Below are 20822 nucleotides of genomic sequence, written 5' to 3' on the forward strand. Positions count from 1 at the left end.
AATGACTTCATCTTACTTGGATTCACAATCAATACACTTGGTACCAGCAGTCAGGAGATCAGGAGACATATTACATTGGGAAAGTCTGCAGTTAGGGATCTCTATAAACTATTGAGAGGCAAAAATGTTAGTTTGAGGTGTGATTAAGACTATGCTCTTTTCAATCACTTGCTATGCTAGACAATGAATAAAGATGACAGAAGAAGATTTGATTATTTGAACTATGGTTCTGGAGAAGAGTACTGAAAATCCCATGGACTGCCCAAAGAACAAACAGATATGTCTTGGAAAAGTTGCAGCCAGAATACTGCTCCCTGGAGGCAAAGATGATGAAGCTCCAACTCATATTTTGGGCAAGGTGCTAGGAGAGGCTATTCCTTGGTGAAGGACATCATGCTTGGAAAGGTGGAGGGATGGCAAAGGATAAGAAGACCCTCAACCAGGTAGACTGACACAGTGACGGCTGCAATGAACTCAAGTGTGTAAGCGTCTGTAAGGATCATAGGATCACTACAAATTATACTTAACTCGACCTTACCCAACAGCACAACAACAAAGGGAGCTCTAGTAGCCTAATGGTACGAAGTTGTGCTACCCACCCAAAGGCAGGCTGTTCAAACGCATCAGCTAATACAAGGGGGAAAGATGAGTAATCACCTGCTGTGTGATTTCAGCCTCTGAAAACCTGCTAGAGGGTCAGCTATGAGTCAGTAATGATCCAACGACACAGAGTGACATGACAACTAAATGCAATATCTGATACTTGGCTGTGACTTGCATGGGAGTGGGGGAATGTTCTATGAAGGATATTATTGAGTGAATTGACAAACTGGGACAGAAACAGCATGGAAGATTAAATATTACCTCACTTTCAGATTTACTGCTTCAGTCAGATTTATCTATTTCCTATAATCTGAATTTTTCCTTCTGAATTACTTTGCCATTCCTGCTGCCTAGAATGTCACTTCCAGTCTACTCAAGGCCTATCTAGCTCCCAACTTTACATAACCACTCTATGCCCTCCAGGACCATTCTTTCCAGCCCTGTGTGATTTAGCTCTCCTGTGGCTAAAATATACATAAAAAGAGACTCAAGATATGTGGTCTCAGGAGATTAAAGCATTCTTGTGGGTAGAAGGAGCTGGAGGGGGGCAGGGACAGTCTTAGGGTTTGTTAAGGGCAGAAAAATGAGAAGGAAGCATTGATATTAATCAAGGACATGTCATACAGTCTGAAGGACTGATAAGGTACAGTTAAGCCATCCCAAGAACAAGCTGGACAGGCTGGACACAGTGGCACACATCCAGGAAGAATGGACAGTGTACTTGCTGTATGAACAGGCTCATCGAACCGATACATGGTGTGGATAAAGGAGGAAATTAGGCTTCTAGGAAAGAAGGGGCAGGGAACACACAACAAGACAAAAGCTCCTTCTATCAATGATTTTCCCTGTGATTAAAGTATAGGATAATTAGTATTTTTACGTAATTGGTCATTTCGTCTAGCTGCCTTTTTTTTTTCAATTAGGAAAAAAACCTGTATAGAGTAAACAAACAGAAGGAAATAAAAAATTATCCTTAGTAACTAAGTACAGCAGGTCACATCAATTCTCTATTGTTTTGCACTGCTGTTGTTATGTGCTATCAGTTTGGAACTGACTCATAGCTGACCCTCCAGAGGATTTTCAGAGTAGCTCTTTAAATAGTGATGTTTAGAAGATTATCCACATGTGCTTGGCTTGGGAGACAGTGAATATATTGGAAATGTTTGTAAGGGAAGGGTCTTCATCTGTTCCTTTTTGGTAAAATGTTTATCTATCAGATCCTGTTCTAAAACTAAGCATCCAAATTGAGACAGACTAGGAAGAAGGATTGGCCATCCACTTCCAAAATATATCAGGCTTTTGAAAACCGAATGTATAGTAGGGAACACTTAAAATAAGCTAGCAGATATGTTAACTGAGACTGAGCCCTCAAATTTGGAAACACAAAGGAGGAGGAACAATTGTAAGCAGAAACTAATGATTGGAATGTGGAATGTGAGAAGCATGAATGTAGGAAAACTGGTCATTTTTTTTTTTACCTTGTTAATTTTCTTTTTTTTATTTAGGTTGTTTATTTTTCATTTCAATGAACATCTACAGAGATTTTGGGATTCCATTCATTCATTGTTGCACCCTTTACCTCGCCTACACCACGTCACCCCTCCCCCGCAGCTCTTCAAACCCCACCCCCTACCCCCAAATATAATCCACACTGCAACCCTCATTGCATACTCCTACGATAAAAATAATGCCCTAAAATATAATACTTTTACGGCATTGAAGTCTATGGGGGAGAGAATAGTCGAAAACTGGTCATTTTTAAGAAAGAAATGGTATGCATGAATATTAACATATTAGGTATTAGCTAAATGAGAGAGATTGGCATGGAGCATTTTAAATAAGATGATTATATGATCTACTATGCTGGAGACAAAAAGGTGAGAAAAACAGGGTTACTTTCATAGTTAAAAAGGCCATTTCTAGATCCATCCTGAAATACAATAGTGTGAGTGACAGGATAATATTTATATGCATACAAGGAAGACCTGTTAATAATACCACTATCATTCAAATTTATGCACCAATAACCAGAGCCAAAGAAGAGGAAACAGATGATTTCTACTGTTGTGGTCAAAAATCAATCTATCATATAACCAAGATGTGAAAGGCGGGAACCAGGAGGAAGATCAGTAGTTGGAAAACATGGACTTGGTGACAGAAATGAGGATCGGGATGGAATGATAGAATTCTGCACAATCAATGAGTTATTCACTGAAAATTCCTTTTACAAGAAATGTAAACACAGGCTTTCCACATGGATTTCACCTGATAGTATGCACAGGAATCAGATCCATTATATCTGTGCAAGGAATCATTGGAGAAGTTCAATATGAGCAGTGAAAACTAGGCCAGGTGCTGATTGTGAAACAGACCATCAACTATTCATATACAAGTTCAGATTAAAACTAGAAGACGGTCAAATCATATCCACAGGAATCAAATTTGATCTTGAGTCTATTCCCCCCTGAATTTAAAAACCATCTGAGGAACAGGTTTGAGGCTGAACAACTAATAAACAATGACCAGATGAGCTGTGGAAAGATATCAAGAATATCGTCCATAAAGAAATCAAAAGGTCATTACAAAGAAGGAGGAAAGAGAAAAGACCAAAATGGATGTCAGAAGAAACTCTGAATATTGTCCTAGAGTGCTGAGAAACTAAAGCAAAGGAAAGAAATCAACAAGTCAAGGAGCTGAACAGAAGATTTCAAAGGGCAGCTTGGGAAGACAAGGCAAAATATTATAATGAAATGTGCAAGGAGCTGGTGTTGGAAAATCAAAAGGGCCAAATTATCTCAGCATTTCTTAAGCTAAAGGAACTAAAGAACAAATTTAAGACACGAGTTGCAATGCTTAAGGATACTATGGGCAGAATAGTGAATGATTCTGGAAGCATTAAAAGAAGATGGAAGGAGAATACAGAGTCATTGTATCAAAAAGAACTGGCTAACACAGAAGAATTTAAAGACACAACATATGATCAAGAGGCAATGGTGATGAACACTCTTGGCACCAGCAGTCAGGAAATCAAAAGATGAATTCTCTTGGAAAATCTGTTGCGGGGGAGGGAACCTCTCCATAATACTGAAAAGCAACAATGTCAGTTTAGAGACTAAGGTGCCATCCTGAAGGTGCAATTCAGGCCATAGTCTTCTCAATTACTTGCCATGCATCAGAGAGCTAGACAATGACTAAGGATGACAGAAGAAGTGATGCCTTCGAATTATGGTGCTGGAGAAGTCTTCAACATACCTCGGACAGCCAAGAAAACAAATGGATCTGTCTTAGAGAGGGTGAGACCAAGCTTCTCCTTGGAGGCTAGGATATTGAAGCTACATCATGCTCAGAAGGGTGGAGGGACAGAGCAGGAGAGGAAGATTCCAGATGAGATGAGTGATACAATAACTGGGCCAATCGGTGTTGATGCGTCTGGCTCTGGACAGGGCAGGTCAGAGCTGCTGTACAGAGGGTCACTATGGGTTGCAGGCGACACATGAACAACAACACAACAATCTGTTGTACTTACAGAGAGTGATTTTAAAGGTGGAATTGTTTTCTGGAATCTAAGAGGTACTATTCCAATCAAGATGGATAATCAGAACAGATTCTGAATATTGCACTAGAGCACTGAGAAGCCATAGCAAAGGGAAGAAATCAGGAAGTTAAGGAGCTGAACAAATTATTTCAAAGGGCAGCTCAGGAAGATAAAGCAAAGTATTATAATGACATGGGCAAAGAGCTGGAGGCAGTGGTGGAATGTTATGCAGCACACAGGAGCAATAATTTTGTAAATCACTACCTAGCTTGGGAGGGACTGAAGCGCATTATGCTAAGTGAATTAACTCAGTTTCATAAAGATAAATACTATACAAGACTATTATTATAGAACAAGTATAAGGATCCAAGAAGGAGAGGGGGAAGGAGTAGGTGAGGATTGGGGAAAGGGAGGGCTTAATCATAGGGTCACACAATTCTATGTGTGGAGGGAGTGGTGGGTAAAGGAAAGGGGAAAGATCATATACATTGTACAAAATAATGTATACAAACTTTGTAGGTAAACCAGTATAAAATAAAAGAAAGAGTAGGAGTCAGAAAATCAAAAGGGCCAAACTCACTTGGTATTTCTTAAGCTACAGGAACTGAAAAACCAATTCAAGCCTTGAGTTGCAACATTGAAGGATACTATAAGCAGAATATTGAATGACCCTGGATGCATCAAAAGAAAATGAAAGGAGTACACAGAGTCATTGTACCATAAAAAATTGGCTGACACCGAAGAACTTCATGAAACAACATATAACCAAGAGACAATAGGGATAAAGGGGTAAGTTCAATCTTCTCTGAAGAAACTGGCAAAAACAAGGCCCCAGGAGTTGATGGAATACCAACTGACATAATTCAACAAACAGATGCTGCCCTGGGCGTGCTAACCTAAAGTTGTGTCAAGAAATCAGGAGGACACACCTGACTAACTGACTGGAAGAGAACTATATATATTCCTATTTGAAAAGGGACCCAACAGAGTGTGGAAATTACCACAATATCACAGTGTGGAACAATATCAATAATATCAAATGTAAGCAAAATCATGCTGAAAATCATTTACAAATTATTGGAACAATACATTGACAGAAAATTATCAGAAATACAGGTTAGGTTTAGAAGAGACTGTGGCATTAGAGATCTTATCGCCAATGCTATAGGGATCTTCCCTGAAAGCAGAGTACCAGAGAAATGTTCGTCTGCATTTCATTGACTATGCAAAGGCATTTGACTTTGTAGATCACAACAAATTGTAGCTAACCTTGAAAAGAATTAGAATTCCCAAATACTGGATTGTGCTCATGTGAAACCTTTACTTGGACCTGGAGGCAGTCATCAGAACAGAGCAAGGAAACACTGTCTGGTTCAATATCAGAAAAGGAGTGCATTAATGATGTGTCATATCTCCTCCATACCTTTTCAATCTATACGCAGATCATTTGGGAGGCTGGACTTTATAAGAAGAAATGTGGCATCAGGATTGGAGGAAGACTCATCAACAACTTGCTTTATGTAAATGACACAACATTTCTTGCTGAAACTTAGGAGGGCCTGAAGCATTTGCTGCAGAGGGTCAAGGACTACAGTCTGCAATATGGATTGAAGCTCAATATCAAGAAAACAAAGATTTTCACCACTGGGCCAATTGGCAGTATTGTGATAGATGGAGAAGAGTTGAGATTATGAACAATTTCAGCTTGATTGGTTCCACAATCAGCATTCTTGGCACAAGCAGTAAGGAAATCATAACATAAATTGCACCCGGAAAACCTGCTGTCAGGGACCCCTCCAGAGTTCTAAAGAGCAACAATGTCAGCCTAGAGAGACTAAGGTGCACCTGAACCAGGCCATGGTCTTTGCAATCAATGACCTGTTACTCACTAGAGAGATGGATAATGACCAATGAGGACAGAAGAAAAGCTGATGCCTTTGACTTAGGGTGCTGGAAGAGTATTGAAAATACCATGGACTGCCAAGAGAACTAACAGGCCTGTCCTGGAGAGAGGGTGAAGCCAAGCTGTTCCTTGGAGGCAAGGATTTTGAGGCTCTATCTCATATACTTTGGGCATGTTGCTAGAAAGGACCAGTCCTTAGAGAATGATATTATGCTTGGAAGGAGGGACTGCACAGGAAAACAAGAAACCAGATGAAACAGATTGACACAGTGACTAGGGTAAGAAAGTAGGTGTGTCAGAGACAGTGAGATTGGCTCAGGATAGAGTAGGGGACAGAGCTATTGTGCATAGGGTCGCTATGAGTTATAGGTGACTTGATGGCACAGAACCACAATTCTCATATTCCATGGAATGCCAAAAGGCCAAACATACATGTTTTGAGAAAGTTCAGTCAGGGTGCTCCTTAGAGGCAAGGATGATGAAAGTTCATCTCACATACTTTGCCCACGTTGTTAGGAGGGGCTAGTCCTTGGAAAAAAGACATCAGGCTTGGATAGATGGAGGGTAAGTGAAAGAGAGGATGTCCCTCAATAAGATTGATGAATAGAGCGACTGTAGCAACAGGCTTGAGAGTCTCAGACACGGTGAGGCTGGCTCAGGTCAAGGCAAGTCTCAGATCAGTTGTTCATAGGGCCGCTCTGAGTCATAGTTGACTCCAAGACACCTAAGAACAATTCGGATCTCTACAGTTGACTTTGATGTTGTCAGCATGACCAGAAGTTGTTTGGATCTTTGTAGAGGCTTATCCTTCTTTGCCTTCTCACAGTAATATCACAATATTTGTTATCCATGACTTGGGGCGTCTTGAATCAAAGTGCTTAAAGAGTGAGGCAGTTCCCTGGAGGACATTATGCTGAATGAAATATCTCAGTCACAAAAAGACAAATACTGTATAGTGCCACTGTTGTAGAACGGGATAGACATCAGGGTTGGGGTAAGACTGAGAAAAATTGGATAAATTATGTATACTGCATTGAAACAGATGAGGGAGAGAACTGTTTAAAAGCGATATATGATCGGGTATTATGGTTATGACAAGAGTCCAGAATGAAGGTTGCATAGTGGAGTGTACTCAGGGCGGGGCTGGGAGGTGTTGGGTGAGGGAGTGGGGGTAGGGTGCAGGGGGGATTGTATACCAATGAAGGAATTTTTCTTTCACTTTTCAAAGAGAAGAGTGAACTGGGGGGGAGGGGTGGGAAGGGAGAAAAATGCAACAATGAGTGAATGGAAATCTAAAATCTCTGTAAATGTTCATTAAAATTAATAAAATAAAATTTTAAGATAAGAGTGAGGCAGTTCATGAGCACTTTTTTAAAATGAAATCTTTAAATTGTGATTTTAACGAACATTTACCAAAAAAGTTATATTTTCATTCTTTCAATTCTGCACATTTTTATCCCTTCTCCTTCCCTCCTTTCCTGCTCCTCCAGTTCACGTGTTTTGGGTTTTTCGGGTTTTTTTTTAATATTCATTCATTATTACACAATTACCTCCCTCCCTACACCCCAGACCTCTTTGAAATGTACCTCTTGTTCTGGGCTGTTGTCGTAAATATAATGCCTAAGCATATACTCCTTTAAAACAGTTCTTTCCTTCATCTGTTCCAGTGCCATGTTCATTATTTTTGAGCAAAGAGGTAATCACATCCAAGTTGAGTAAAAGAGTAGCAGCACAAGTATCCAGCCACTAAGAGGCGCTGTTTTCTCCTGCTCAAGAGAAACACAACAGGTGTCTGGGCTTCAGATCTCATTCTGTCAGCAGAGGGCGCACCCCCATTTATTACTACATTGTCCTTTTAAAAAAATTGTAATACTGCAAGATGTTTTATCAAAGATAAACATGACTGCTTTTTTCATACTCATCTCCACAATCGAAGACTACCCTTCCACTCATGTTTGTTAGAGGTTTTACCTTCTGCACTCTTCACAACCCTTTAATTTCTCTCTTCCTTTTAGAGTTAAGTCCTTTCCAGTGTCAGCAAATGTTTGCAGCCTGGTTGGGCCTGTGAATCATTGCTCATTCACAATGGACATCTTCCCTCAACACCAAAGAGATATTTTCAGATGTGAAGACCTCAGCACCATGACTTTCATTAACACGAGTACCTCTTTTTTTTTTAAATTTTATTCTATGCCAGCACAGTGTGCCCCCACTCTTCCCTTCTCCTAATTTTCACAATTGTCTACAAAGGTTTAAAATAAAAAATAATATATTGTTGTAAAAATCCTCACCACTGGACCAATAGGCAACATCATGCCAGATGGAGAAAAGACTGCAGTTTTCAAGGATTTCATCTTGGCTCCACAATCAATACCCACAGTAGCAGCAGTGTAGATATCAAAAGATACGTGGTATAAGAAGAAGACAAACGATGTAAGTTTAAAGACCAGGTGCACGTAATCAAAGCCATGGTATCTTCAATTTGTCCCTCTCTCTCCGAAGTGCTAAGCTGTTTTTCATGGTGGTCACAACACGTGAAAGTCGGTCAATAATAAGGAAGGCAGAAGAAATTGATGCATTTTAGTTGTAGTGTTAGAGAAGAATATCCCATGGATTGCCAAGAAAACAAACAAATCTATCTTATAGGAAGTGAAATCAGGTTGCTCTTGGAGGCAAGGATTATGAAAAAATTTCATGCCACATACTTTGGACGTACTGGCAGGATGGACCAATCCACCATGTTGGGAAAGGGGGAAGGTCAGAGAAAAAGAGGAAGACCCTTAAGCAGATGTGATACAGTGACTGTAACAAAGTCATGAGGATAATGCAGGCTAAGGCAAAGTTAAAATCTGATGTTCACAAGGTCTCCCTATGAGCTGCAGTCAACTTCATAACATATAACACTACTGTTCTAGTCCTTAGGTATTTCTTCATTTTATCCCACCTCTGTCTCCTTTACTTTTTAAAATTTTTGTTTTGTTGGCTTTTTAAATTGCAATTTGGGTGAAGGTTTACAGAGCAAATGAATTTTTCACTTAACCATTCACTCACATTTTGTTCAATAACATGAACTTCAATAGCTAAATGTGTTGCAATTTTCCTTCCTACCCGTGATACTGACTTCCATGAACCCTTCTATACTTCTCTTTCTTTTCTTTAATAATATTGTACTGATCATCTTCTTATTGGGTATTGTCTTCTTTTCACTCATCTTAATGTTGTTGTTATATGCCATCAAGTTGCTGTGACTCATAATGACCCTATGTACATTAGCTCTGGAACCTGCCCTATCCTGAGGCAATCTCATTGTCTCTGACTTAATTTTATTTCTCCAGTGACTAAGTCAATCCATCTCATCCTGGGTTTTCCTCTCCTTCTAAGCATGATGTCCTTCTCCAAGAACTGGTCCTTTCTGGCCAGGTGCCCAAAGTATGTGAGATGAACCCTCAAAATCCTTGCCTCCAGGAAGAAGTTCGGTTTCATCCTCTCCAGAACAGACCTGTTTGTTCTCCTGGTAGTCCACAGTATATTCAACACTCTTATCCAGCATAACTCAAAGGCATCTATCCTTCTGTCTTCCTTAGTTATTTTCTAGCTCTCTGATGCATAGCAAAGAATTGCAAAGACCATGGCCTGTATTAGGTGCACCTTAATGACTGACATCATTGCTCTTCAGTACTCTAGAAAGGTCCCTGACAGCAGACATTCCCAGTATAATTCACCTACTGATTTCCTGACTGCTGGTGCCAAGAGTGTTGATGTGGAACCAAGCCAGCTGAAGTTATCAACAATCTCAATCTCTTCTCTGTACATCATAAAGCTGCCTATTGGCCCAGTGGTGAGAATCTGTATTTGTGCCTATTATCTAACTCCCTCCTTTTTAATCTCTGGTAATTATCCAAGAAAATGATTCTGTGTGTAAACCTTCCTTTAGCTTTTTACAATGTTTGTTCTATACTATATTTGTCCTTTTGGAACTGACTTATTTTGCTAAGTGATGTGTCCATATACAGTGTTTCATTAATTCTTTGTTGTTATTTAGTGTTTATATTCCATTGTGTTACATGGGTTTTTTTAAGTTATTTGTCCACTGGTGGACACTTCCATTGTTTCTAACTCTTTACTTTTGTAAACAATGCAATGAACATTAGTGTGCATACATCTGTTCATGTGTCATTTCTTATTTCTTTGAAACATGTATCTCATAGTAGGATTTCTGGATCAAACTGTATCTCTAATTTCAACTTGCTAAGGACGTACTAAACTACTAGTCATGGTGGTTGCATCATTCAATATTGCCACAGCAGTATACGAGAGTTCTATCCTTTCCACAGCCTACCCAGCATTTGTTGTTTGCTATCTTATTGAACTTTTCCATTGTTGTTGAAGTAAGATGATATCGCCTTGTTTTGATTTTACCCAGAGTCTCTGTACCAAAGAGAACTGGCTGACACTGGAAAATTTCAGGAAATATCATATAAACAAGAGCCAGAAGTAATGAAATAAGAAGTTCAAGCTGTACTGAAGACACTGGCAAAAAATAAGGCCTGAGGAATTGATGATATACCAATCAGTATGTCTCAATCAATCTATGCTAGGAAATTTGGAGGACAGTTGCTTGACTGAGTGACTGGAAGAGATCCATATTTGTTACCATTCCCAAGAAAGTTGATCCAACACAATGTGGAAATTATCAAACAATGTCATTACTATCACATGCAAGCAAAATATTGTTGCAGATCATCCAAAAATGGCTAGAATAGAACATAAACAGAAAACTGCCAGAAGTTCAAGCTGGATTTAGAAGAGGCTGTGGCATCAGGGATATCATTGCTGATGTCAAATGTATTCTGACTTAAAGCAAAGAATACCAGAAGAATGTCTATTTGTGTTTTATTGACTATGCAAAGGCATTTGACCATGTGGATAATATCAAATTATGGCTAATATTGAGAAGAATGGGAATCCCAGAGCACTTAATTATACTCATGTGAAACCTAAACCTAGACCAAGAGTCTGTTGGGCAAACACAGTGAGAGAATATTACATGGTTTAAAATTAAGGTGTGTGTCAGGGTTGTATCCTTTCCCCATACCTATTCAATCTATACGCTAAGCAAATTATTTGAGAAGCTAGACTCTCTGAAGAAGAATGTGGCACAAGATTGGAGGAAGACTTATCAATAACCTTCATTATGCAGATAACACAATCTTGCTCACTCAAAGTGAGGAGGACTTGAAGCGCTTGCTGCAGAAGATCAACAAGTACAGCCTTCAATATGGCTTGTATCTTAATGTCAAGAAAACAAAAATTCTCACCACTGAATCATATGACAGGTTAATGTCATGACAGAAAGAGAAAAGATTGACATTTTCAATAACTTCATCTTAGTTGGGTCCATAACCAACACCCTTGGCACCAGTAGTCAGGAGATCAGAGATATATTGCATTGGGTAAGTCTGCTGTCAGGGACTTCTCCAATTACTGAAGAACAACAATGTCATTTTGAAGACTAAGGTGCATCTGATTTAGGTCATAGTCTTTTCAACAACTTGCTATGCATCAAAGAGCTGGACAATGAATAAGGATGACAGAGGAAGAATGGATGCCTTTGAGTTGTGGTGCTGGACAAAAGCACTGAATATCCCATGGATAGCCAAAAAAGCAAACAGATACAGCTTGGGAAAACTGCAGCTATCATGTTCCTTAGAGGCAAGAATGGAAAAACTTTGTCTCCCATATTTTGAGCATATTTCTAAGAGAGGCTATTTCTTAGAAAAGGATATCATGTTTGGAAAGGTGGAATGGCAATGAAAGAGAGGAAGATCCTCAATGAGATGAAGTGACATGGTGACTGCAATAATGGGCTCAGGTGTGTCAGAAATGATGAGGATGAGGCAGGGTAGGACAGCTTTTAAATGTGCTACACTTCATAAGGTCTCTATGAATTGCACTTGCCTTGACAGTACTCACAACAACGTCAATTGCTAATGATCTTGAATCTCTCTTGTTTGTTGGCTATCTGGGTGTCTTCTTCGGTGAGGCATTTTTCCATGTACTCTTATTGCAACAGTGGGCTCAAGTATGTGGAAGATGATGAGGATGGCACAAGATAGAGCACAGTTCAAAGGCATTGATTCTTATTCTGTCATCTTTATTCATTGTCCAACTTTCAAAAGTATAGCAAGCAGTTGAGAAGACCATGGGTTGGATCAAGTGCACTGCAGTCTTTAAACCAGTATCATCACTCTTCAGTACTCTGGAGAAGTCCCTAACAGCAGATTTTCCCAATGCAACCTTGCTTTTTTATTTCTTAAGTATTGATCCCAAGGGTGTCGACTGTGGGTCCAAATAAGATGAAATTGTTGACAATTTCAGTCTTTTCTTCATCGATCATGATATTGCCTATTGGTTCAGTGAGGAGGATTTTCATTTTCTTGATGTTGAGATGTGATCCATATTGAGGGCTGTAGTCTTTGTACTTCTGCAGCAAATACTTCAAGTTCTCACTTTCAGCAAGTAAGGGTGTGTAATCTGCATAATGCGGGTTCTGGATGGGTCTTCCTCTAATCCTAATGCCATATTCTTCTCGATAAATTCCAGTTTCTCAGATAATTTATCTAAAATACAGATTGTACTTCTCAGAATATCTTTGTAACTTCTTTTCAGAATGCTAAATGTAATGCAGAAGATACACCACTTTCAGCCTACAAAGGATATAAAGAGTCAGAAGAGTAAAGACAGAGGTGACTATTCCATCTTTGTAAATTCCTAGAGAATACAGATGCTCTTGGAATTCCCTAAGTTTGTTCTAAGACTCTTTATTTATTTTACAGTTCCTTTGTCTACTATGAAAATAGAAATCTCTTGCCTCAGATGACATGTACAAGAACCTATCTATATTCAAGATATATTCTTTTTTTTAAGATATATTCTTGTTAATTTCATTTTCTCTCACAAATGGAATTGTGAGGATGATAATAAGTATAGTCTCTCCTTACTTCCTAAATGTCAGAAGAAATAATCTCATTTGTTTTCCATTGTCATGAATATACAAATAACTCAAGCCCCTTTCTTTATTTGCTACCACATCATAATGATCTTATTTATCTCAGGTGCTCAGTGTCCTAGATAAGGAGACTGATCAGTAGGCTTCTCTGCTATGGACACTTAGTTCAGTGTGTATAAGCTTTTCTCTGTGTGTCCCACAATTCTTAGCTGGATGAGAAAAATTTACTTCAGTTAAATAAACACAGAGGCCTACCTTGTGTCAAACACAGATATAAATGCTAGGGACAGATGGATCAATACAAGTGAATCTTTCTCTTAACTGATTTAAGAATGTAAACTGTTTTTCTAGTTGTAACTAAAACTAAAATGTGTGATAATAGACGTTTTACTTTATTGTCTGCTTTTTTTTTTGGTGTCCTGATGTTGTCGTTATGTGCCATTAAGTCATCTACGATTCATAGTGACCCTATGAACAACAGCCCTAACCCCTGCTCTATCCTGTGCCAATCTTATTGTCTCTGACACACCTACCCCCCATTAACCCAGTGATGGAATTAATCTATCTCATTGAGGGTCGTCCTCTCCTGTTCTGTCCCTCCACTCTCCCAAGCATGGCGTCCCTCTCCAAGGACTAGTCCTGCCTTGCAACATGTCCAAAGTATGTCAGACGAAGCTTCAGAATCCCATTTACTTACACATTCTCTAGAATTTAATTTCTAATGCAGCACAGTTTCCATGTTAGAGATATGCCACTTCTTATTTAACCTTTCTCTCACTGCTGAGTATTTCAGTTATTTTCCCTACTCAGGACAACACTAAGAGATGATAATTGTGTTTGAATTTTGCTCTCAGTAGTGAAGATCCTTTCTGATGAGCTTTTCCAAGAACATATGCACAGCAGGGTGGGAACTTATATTTACTAAGGTTCTTGGGTTTTGTTTCTATTTACAGTGTGAACAGAATATGTCATTGCTGTAAGGAGCCATATTTATCTATCTCATAAAGGCCATTTTAAAAAAAGCCTATAAATCTTTACAGGAGATTGACCATCTTTCTCCCGAAGAGCAGCCAATGCGTTCAAACTGAGGACCATTTGTTTGTGGTGCATGATAAACTATGTCACCAGGGCTCCTTAGAGACATATTCATCAAACCTGCAAAGTATATCTGGGCCAGACTAAATAGCCACTGATATTTTATAGATGAAAATGTTAGAGTGCGGGTTGGAACAAAAATCATCCCAGATACATGGACGCATTTGCTGTGGTTTTACTTACTTGAAATTTTTGTTCTAAAACTTTTCTTAGGGTGAACATAAAACAGACTTATAATTTTAGGCTTTTTTTTAATAAAAAAAATGGCCATTCTTTTTACTTTCTCTCACATCTCAATGACAATACTGAACTCAGTAAGTGGTATCCTTTGGGGTAGAAATGCTGTGGTGGGCTCCATCAGTAGAGAGTACTCACTGTATCCTTTTCCTTGTATTGTCAAGGTTCTCCTCTGAGCCACTCACACTCTTCTATCTAGGGTTCCTTAAGGCTGATGACAGAAGGTCAGGGATGAAAACTCAGTTCTGTAAAAGAAATCAGTCAAGATTGTAGTCCTATAGTTGACATCCAAGTTGTTTCCTATCCATCTGAAAGTTGGGCAATGGATAAGGAAGACCAAAGAAGAAATGATGCCTTTCAAATGTGGTATGGGTGAAGAAGATCAAATATACCATGGACTGTCAAAGGACTAAAAACCTCTTGGAGGAAGTATAACCAGAGTGCTATTTAGAGGTAAGGATGGAGAAACTTTATCTCACATACTTTAGTCATGTTTATCAGAAGAGCTAGTCCTTGGGCTAGGAAAGGGGGAAAGTTAGAGAAGAAAAGAGAGAAAAAAAAAGATGGTAGTCCTCAGCTGATGGAAAGATTAAGACAACACAGGAGACTGCCTATAGCTTTAAGGTACGTGGAAATAAATTACAAGGATATCGGTCAACTAATATTAGACACATATTGTGACTTTTTAAAATAAGTGACAAAAATAGTAAAAATTATTTTTTAAAGAAATATTAACCTATAAGAGATTTCAGCACAAATACATATAACAAGAAATGCCTTAAGAGAAAAGTTGTGTGTCATGAATTCCAACACATAATAATTCTGTAAGATCGAGTAGAATTGTGCCAAGGCACTTTCTAGGCTGTAATAGTTAGAGGAGCAAGTCATTAAGCTTTGAGGGATTTCCCCCAAAAGAGTGGCAGGGAGGTTCAAACCACTGACCTTTTAGTTAGCAGCCAAGTACTTGATCCATTACACCACCAGGGCTCTTTAAGAGAAAGAGAATTTTTTAAGAGGAAAATCTAATAAAAGTAAATGGAAAAAAAAAGGATTTGAGAGAAAGTAACAAATACGGAATAGCAAAGAAGATTTAGGAAATAAGCAACAACTTCCTGAGGCAGAAAGGGAAAGCAAGAATCCCTTCCCAGAAAATGAAACAAATATAACTATGATTCAATAAAACTTAATTGAAATAAAAATAAATTGGCAAGTACAAATTGAAGGTTGCTCAACATAACTGAAAATATAAATGTGACACATATCAAGATTTATTCTAGTAAAATGTCTGGAGCTTAATAAATAAGTAAAGTCATTTGAACAACTAGAAATTTTTTTAAAAAACCAAACATATCTTACAAGGGAAAGAAGTGTAGAATATTCAAGGAAAGAAATGTAAGCTAACAATTTTTAAATGAAAATAATCTTACTGTATCTGAAGTTAATTAAAGCAGTAAATAAAGTTACATTATCAGAATTTCTGCTTTAGAAATAAACATATTACTTCATGAAGAATAAATGTTGGCATTGAGAACTGTAACAAAAGTTCCAAAGCTATTTCACATACTGTTCTCAGTATTTATTCACACACCCATGTAGTTAAAATTCCAGTGTTCTTCAATCCTTGTGTAAGCTCTTATTTTCATCTGGTGTTATTTTCCTTCTGCCAGAGAACTTTAGATCATAAATTTTGTGAGAAATCTTCCTAAAATAGATACCTACAAAACATCCACAGAAACAACTAGATCTATCCCAATGTTCTATTAAAAATTTATTGGAGGTACTTTTATAGCTAGCATTAATGTAAGTGCTGAAAGTAAAAAGTGCAAACAAACCCACTCTAGCTCCTGAGAAGTGTATTGTCTAGAAGGCTAGACACTAGAAGGTAAAGATCTCTTGGCCAGAAAAAGGAATTGTTCCACAAGTAATGACAAAGCAGAAAGGGTAATATAACAGGTATTTGTCATATTTGGTTCCTCAACATCTGAAAATTCTTCCTAATTTGGAAGAAATGAGACTGATAATAGATCATATCCCATGACCCATTTTCACCACAGAAACTGAAACAGTCATTTGCTCCCAGTAAGATCTTTAACTCTTGAGAAAAACAAAAAGGAAAAATATTTGTGATGACATCAAGAGGAAGAAAAATTACAAATAAGAACAAAAACGCATGTGTGGGGTTTTTCGGTTTGTTTTTGTTTTGTTTTGTTTTTTTTAATAAGAGCAACCAGTTTTATTGTTTCTAGCTCTGGTGGCCTAGTGGTAAAAAAGTGTGCTGTAATCCTGAAGGCACACAGTTCAAATCTAGCAGCTGCTCTATGGGAAAAGAATGGGTAATCTCTTCCTATGCAAGTAACTGGCTCTGAAAAAACTCACCGGAGAGTCAGCTACGGGTCCATTCCAACACTATGGTATACAACAGCAACAACTACAACAGGTTCCACTGAGTCTGCTCTAATTCATAGTAACCCTATGCACAACAGAATAAAAGGAAAACATGCCGAAACCAGTATAGTCACCATCATTCCAGGAGATACTACTCTCACACCAGTTTGTTCAATGGGTAGCTGTCCTGGATCCAGGTACTCTCCTCTGATTCAAAGCCTTATCACCTTTTTTCGGTGGAGTTACAGGGTACAGAAAGTGGTCATTTATAGTGGCTCTCTGTTGGAGGTGGAAAAAGTTTCTTCACAAGGAGATTGTGAGTTTAATAAATTCCAAGGAGGAAATAAATTAAGTGGTCTATGATGGATAGAGACTAGATTGAGGTTGTTAACAATTTCAGCTTGCTTTGCTCCACAGTCAACACTGCTAGCACCATCAGTCACGATATACAAAGACAAATTGCATTGGGGAAGTCTGTTACTCCAGAGTGCTGAGAAGCAATGATGTCAGTCTAGAGACCAAGTTCTCTAGATCATGATCCAGGCCATGGTCTTCACAATTACGTACTGTGCATCAGAGAGCTTGACAATGACTAAGGATGACAGAAGAATTGAGTTGTGGTGCTGGAGGAGTATTGAACATACCATGGATGGCCAGAAGAACAAACAGGTCTATCTTGGAGAGAATGCAAACAAGTTTCTCCTTGGAGGCAGGGATGTTGAAGACTTCTCTCACACAGTTTGAGCACAAGGCCAGGAGGGACCAATCTTCAGAGAAGGATAAGAGTGAAGGAACGGAGCAGGAGAGGAATATCCTGGATAAATGGATTGACATGATAACTGGAGAAATGGCATTAGGTGTGTCAGAGTCAGTGCGACTGGCTCAGGACAGCGCAGAGTTCAGAGCTGTTGTATATAGTGCCACTATGAGTCGCAGGCGACCCGACAGCACATAACAACATACATAGGGAGGTCTGGTGACCTAGCGGCAAGAAGATGTGTGGCCATCCTGAAGGCATGTGATTTGAAGGCACCAGCTACTCCATGGGAGAAAGATGGCCAATCTCCTCCCCTGATTACTGCCTCTGAAAAGCTGCCAGAGGGTCGCTATGAGTTGGTTCTGACTGTACTGTACAACAATAACAACATACATACTTTAGGGTGCTCTGGTGGGGTGGCTTAGTAGTAAGGAATTGCCTGCCAGCTCAAAGGCGTGTGAAATCTACTCTCGTTTGTTTGTTTGTTTGTTTGATTTGAATAAACAAACTGGAGGTTCAACAATGGGTCGGTTCTGACTTGTTGGAACAACTACATACATACTTTACCTCTTTTCCTTTATACTTGTGGTGCTAGGGAGTAAATCTGGAAGTGACAAGTTGAGTGCTAAAAGAGTTTAAGGGCATCTAAGCTATGATACTCTTACAAATATAGTGATAGGAGCTTTAAGGTATGACAGATGCCCTTATAAATATTATGATAGGGAGCTCTGATGGCTTAGTGGTAAGGAGTCACGTTGCCAGCCCAAAGGTACACAGTTCAAACCCACCAGCTGCTCCACTCAAGAAGGATGGGTAATCCTCTCCCATGGAATTTACTGCCTCAGAAAGCAGAGGGCCAGCTAGGAGACAGTTCCACCTTGGAACTGTAAACAACAACAACTGACTATGATAAGCACAAATCTGTTATTTGTATGTCCAATAGATGGTGGTTGAATATTCTGTTAGTTCCCCAGTCCTGTGCCAAAACTTCCTGTGTCTCAGGTTTTCTTTAGGGAAGAAGAGTAATGTTGGGCTGCTCTTGGCTTCTGGATTCCAGATGAGCAGCGCCCCCTGCTGCACAATCTGGAGATTGGGGAGAGACCAGAGGCCACAAAGGCACCTATGCTTCCCTTCACATCTCCTCCCCTCGGGGTTGGGGGGTCCCTCTGTTATTTGAAAAGCAGTGACACTGATGTCACAGATAGAGTTTTGGCCGTTTGCAAGGGGGTTGTTGGTACAGGCCACTTGTTCAATTCTGTAGAAGTCTGTTATAAAGGATTGATCCTCTTGGATGAAGGGGCTGATGTGCTTGCATGTGTCCCCATCATGAATCAGCCATCACATCACAGTACCTGTGGAATCTTCCAAGGATGGAGGCCTACGCTGATGAATGCTGAAAAAATGTTAAGAAAGACAGGGCTGGGATGATATCAGACCTATATAAAGAAAACAATAAAACACTACTATAAGAAATCACAAGTAAAATATTATAATGAAATGTGCAAAGAGCTGGAGTCAGAAATTAATAAAGGAAGAACTCAGTTGGCATTTCTCAAGCTGAAATAACTGAAAGCCAAATTCAAGCCTCAAATTATAAGACCGAGAGATGCTATGGGGAAAATCTTGAAAAGATACAGGAAGCACCAAAAGGAATACCTAGGGTCAAAATTTCAGAAAGTATTGTATGAAAAAGAGCTAATGGGAATAAAGGAAGAGGTTCGAGTTGCATTGAAGATGTTGGTAAAAAAATAAGGCTCCAAGTATTAAAGGGTTACCAAATAATGTTTCAACTAACAGATGGAACCCTAGACCAGATCTTTGATGAGATGTTTTCAAATAGATCTTGGTTGAAAACAGAGACTACTAGAAATATGTTTGTTTATGCTTTTATTGACAACACAAAGGCTATGTGCGAATCATAACAGATTATGGATAACATTAAGAACGTGAATCCCAGGACACTTACTTGTGTTCATGCAAAACCTATACACAGACCAAGAAGCAGTCGTCCAAGAGAAAATTGTATGGTTTAATGCCAAGAAAGGCATACATCAAGGTTATATCCTTTCTCCATACCTATTCAATCTGTATGCTGAACAAATCATTCAGGAGCCTGTACTATATGAAGAAGAAGGAGGGATCAGGATTGGAGGAAGACTCATCAAAAACTTGTGTTATGCAGATGATACGCCTTGCTTGCAGAAAGCCAAGAAAATTTGAAACATTTGCTGCAGAAGATCAAAGACTACAGCCTTCACTATAGATTATTTCTCAATATCAAGAAAACAAAAATCTTCAACATTGGACCAATGGTGATATCTTGATAGATGAAGAAAAGATTTATTTTATTAAGGGTTTCATTTTACTTGGATTCATAATCAATATTCATGATAACAACAGACAGGAAATCAGAAGACCAGATTCACTGTAAAAATATGCTGTCAAGGACCTCTCCAAAGTGTTAAGGAACAAGAATAACAGTTAAGACTAACATGCTCCTGAGCCAAGTTGTGGCATTTTCAACTGCTTCATAAAGTTAAGACAATGAATAGACGAATTGGTGTCTTTGAATTGTGGCACTGGAGCAGCATACGGAATATACCATGGACTTCCTAAAGAATAAATAAGCTGTCTTAGAGGAAGTGCTCCTTAGAGGCAAGCATGGTGAAATTTCATCTCACATACGTTGGGCATTGTTGTTATGTGCCCTTAAGTCACTTGCAACTCATAGTGACCCTATGTACAACAGCCCTAAACCCTACTCTATCCCTTGCCAAACTTATTGTCTTTGACACACCTACCCTCATTACTCCAGTCACTGAATCAATCCTTCTCATTGAGGGTCTTCCTCTCCTGAGCAGTCCCTCCACCCTCCCAAGTATGATGTCCCTCTCTAAGGACTGGTCCCACCTTGCAACATGTCCAAAGTATGTCAGACAAAGCTCCAGAATCTTTGCCTCCAAGGAGCAGCCTGGGTTCACCCTCTCCAGGATGAACCTGTTTGTTCTCCTAGCAGTCCATGGTATATTCAATACTCTTCTCCAGCACCACAGCTCAAAAGCCTCAATTCTCCTTTTTTTTTTTTTTTTTTTTTTTGGTGAAATTTTCTTTATTTTGTCCAACATGGGTCCTTTGGAGAGAAAAAAGATCACAGTGCTGACCAGGTAATTCAATAGGTTAAGTCAAGGTAACGGTTGAAAGATAATAGGATTAGGGAGGTGTTTATTTTTATGGCATCTTCTCTCATGGAGTTCTTAGCACTTTGGACAGTTCCTCGTTCCCCAACTTTGTACAGCTG

Source organism: Elephantulus edwardii, unplaced genomic scaffold, assembly GCF_000299155.1.
Source record: "Elephantulus edwardii isolate Elephantulus edwardi_28Jun2011 unplaced genomic scaffold, EleEdw1.0 scaffold00026, whole genome shotgun sequence".
Lineage (NCBI taxonomy): Eukaryota > Metazoa > Chordata > Mammalia > Macroscelidea > Macroscelididae > Elephantulus > Elephantulus edwardii.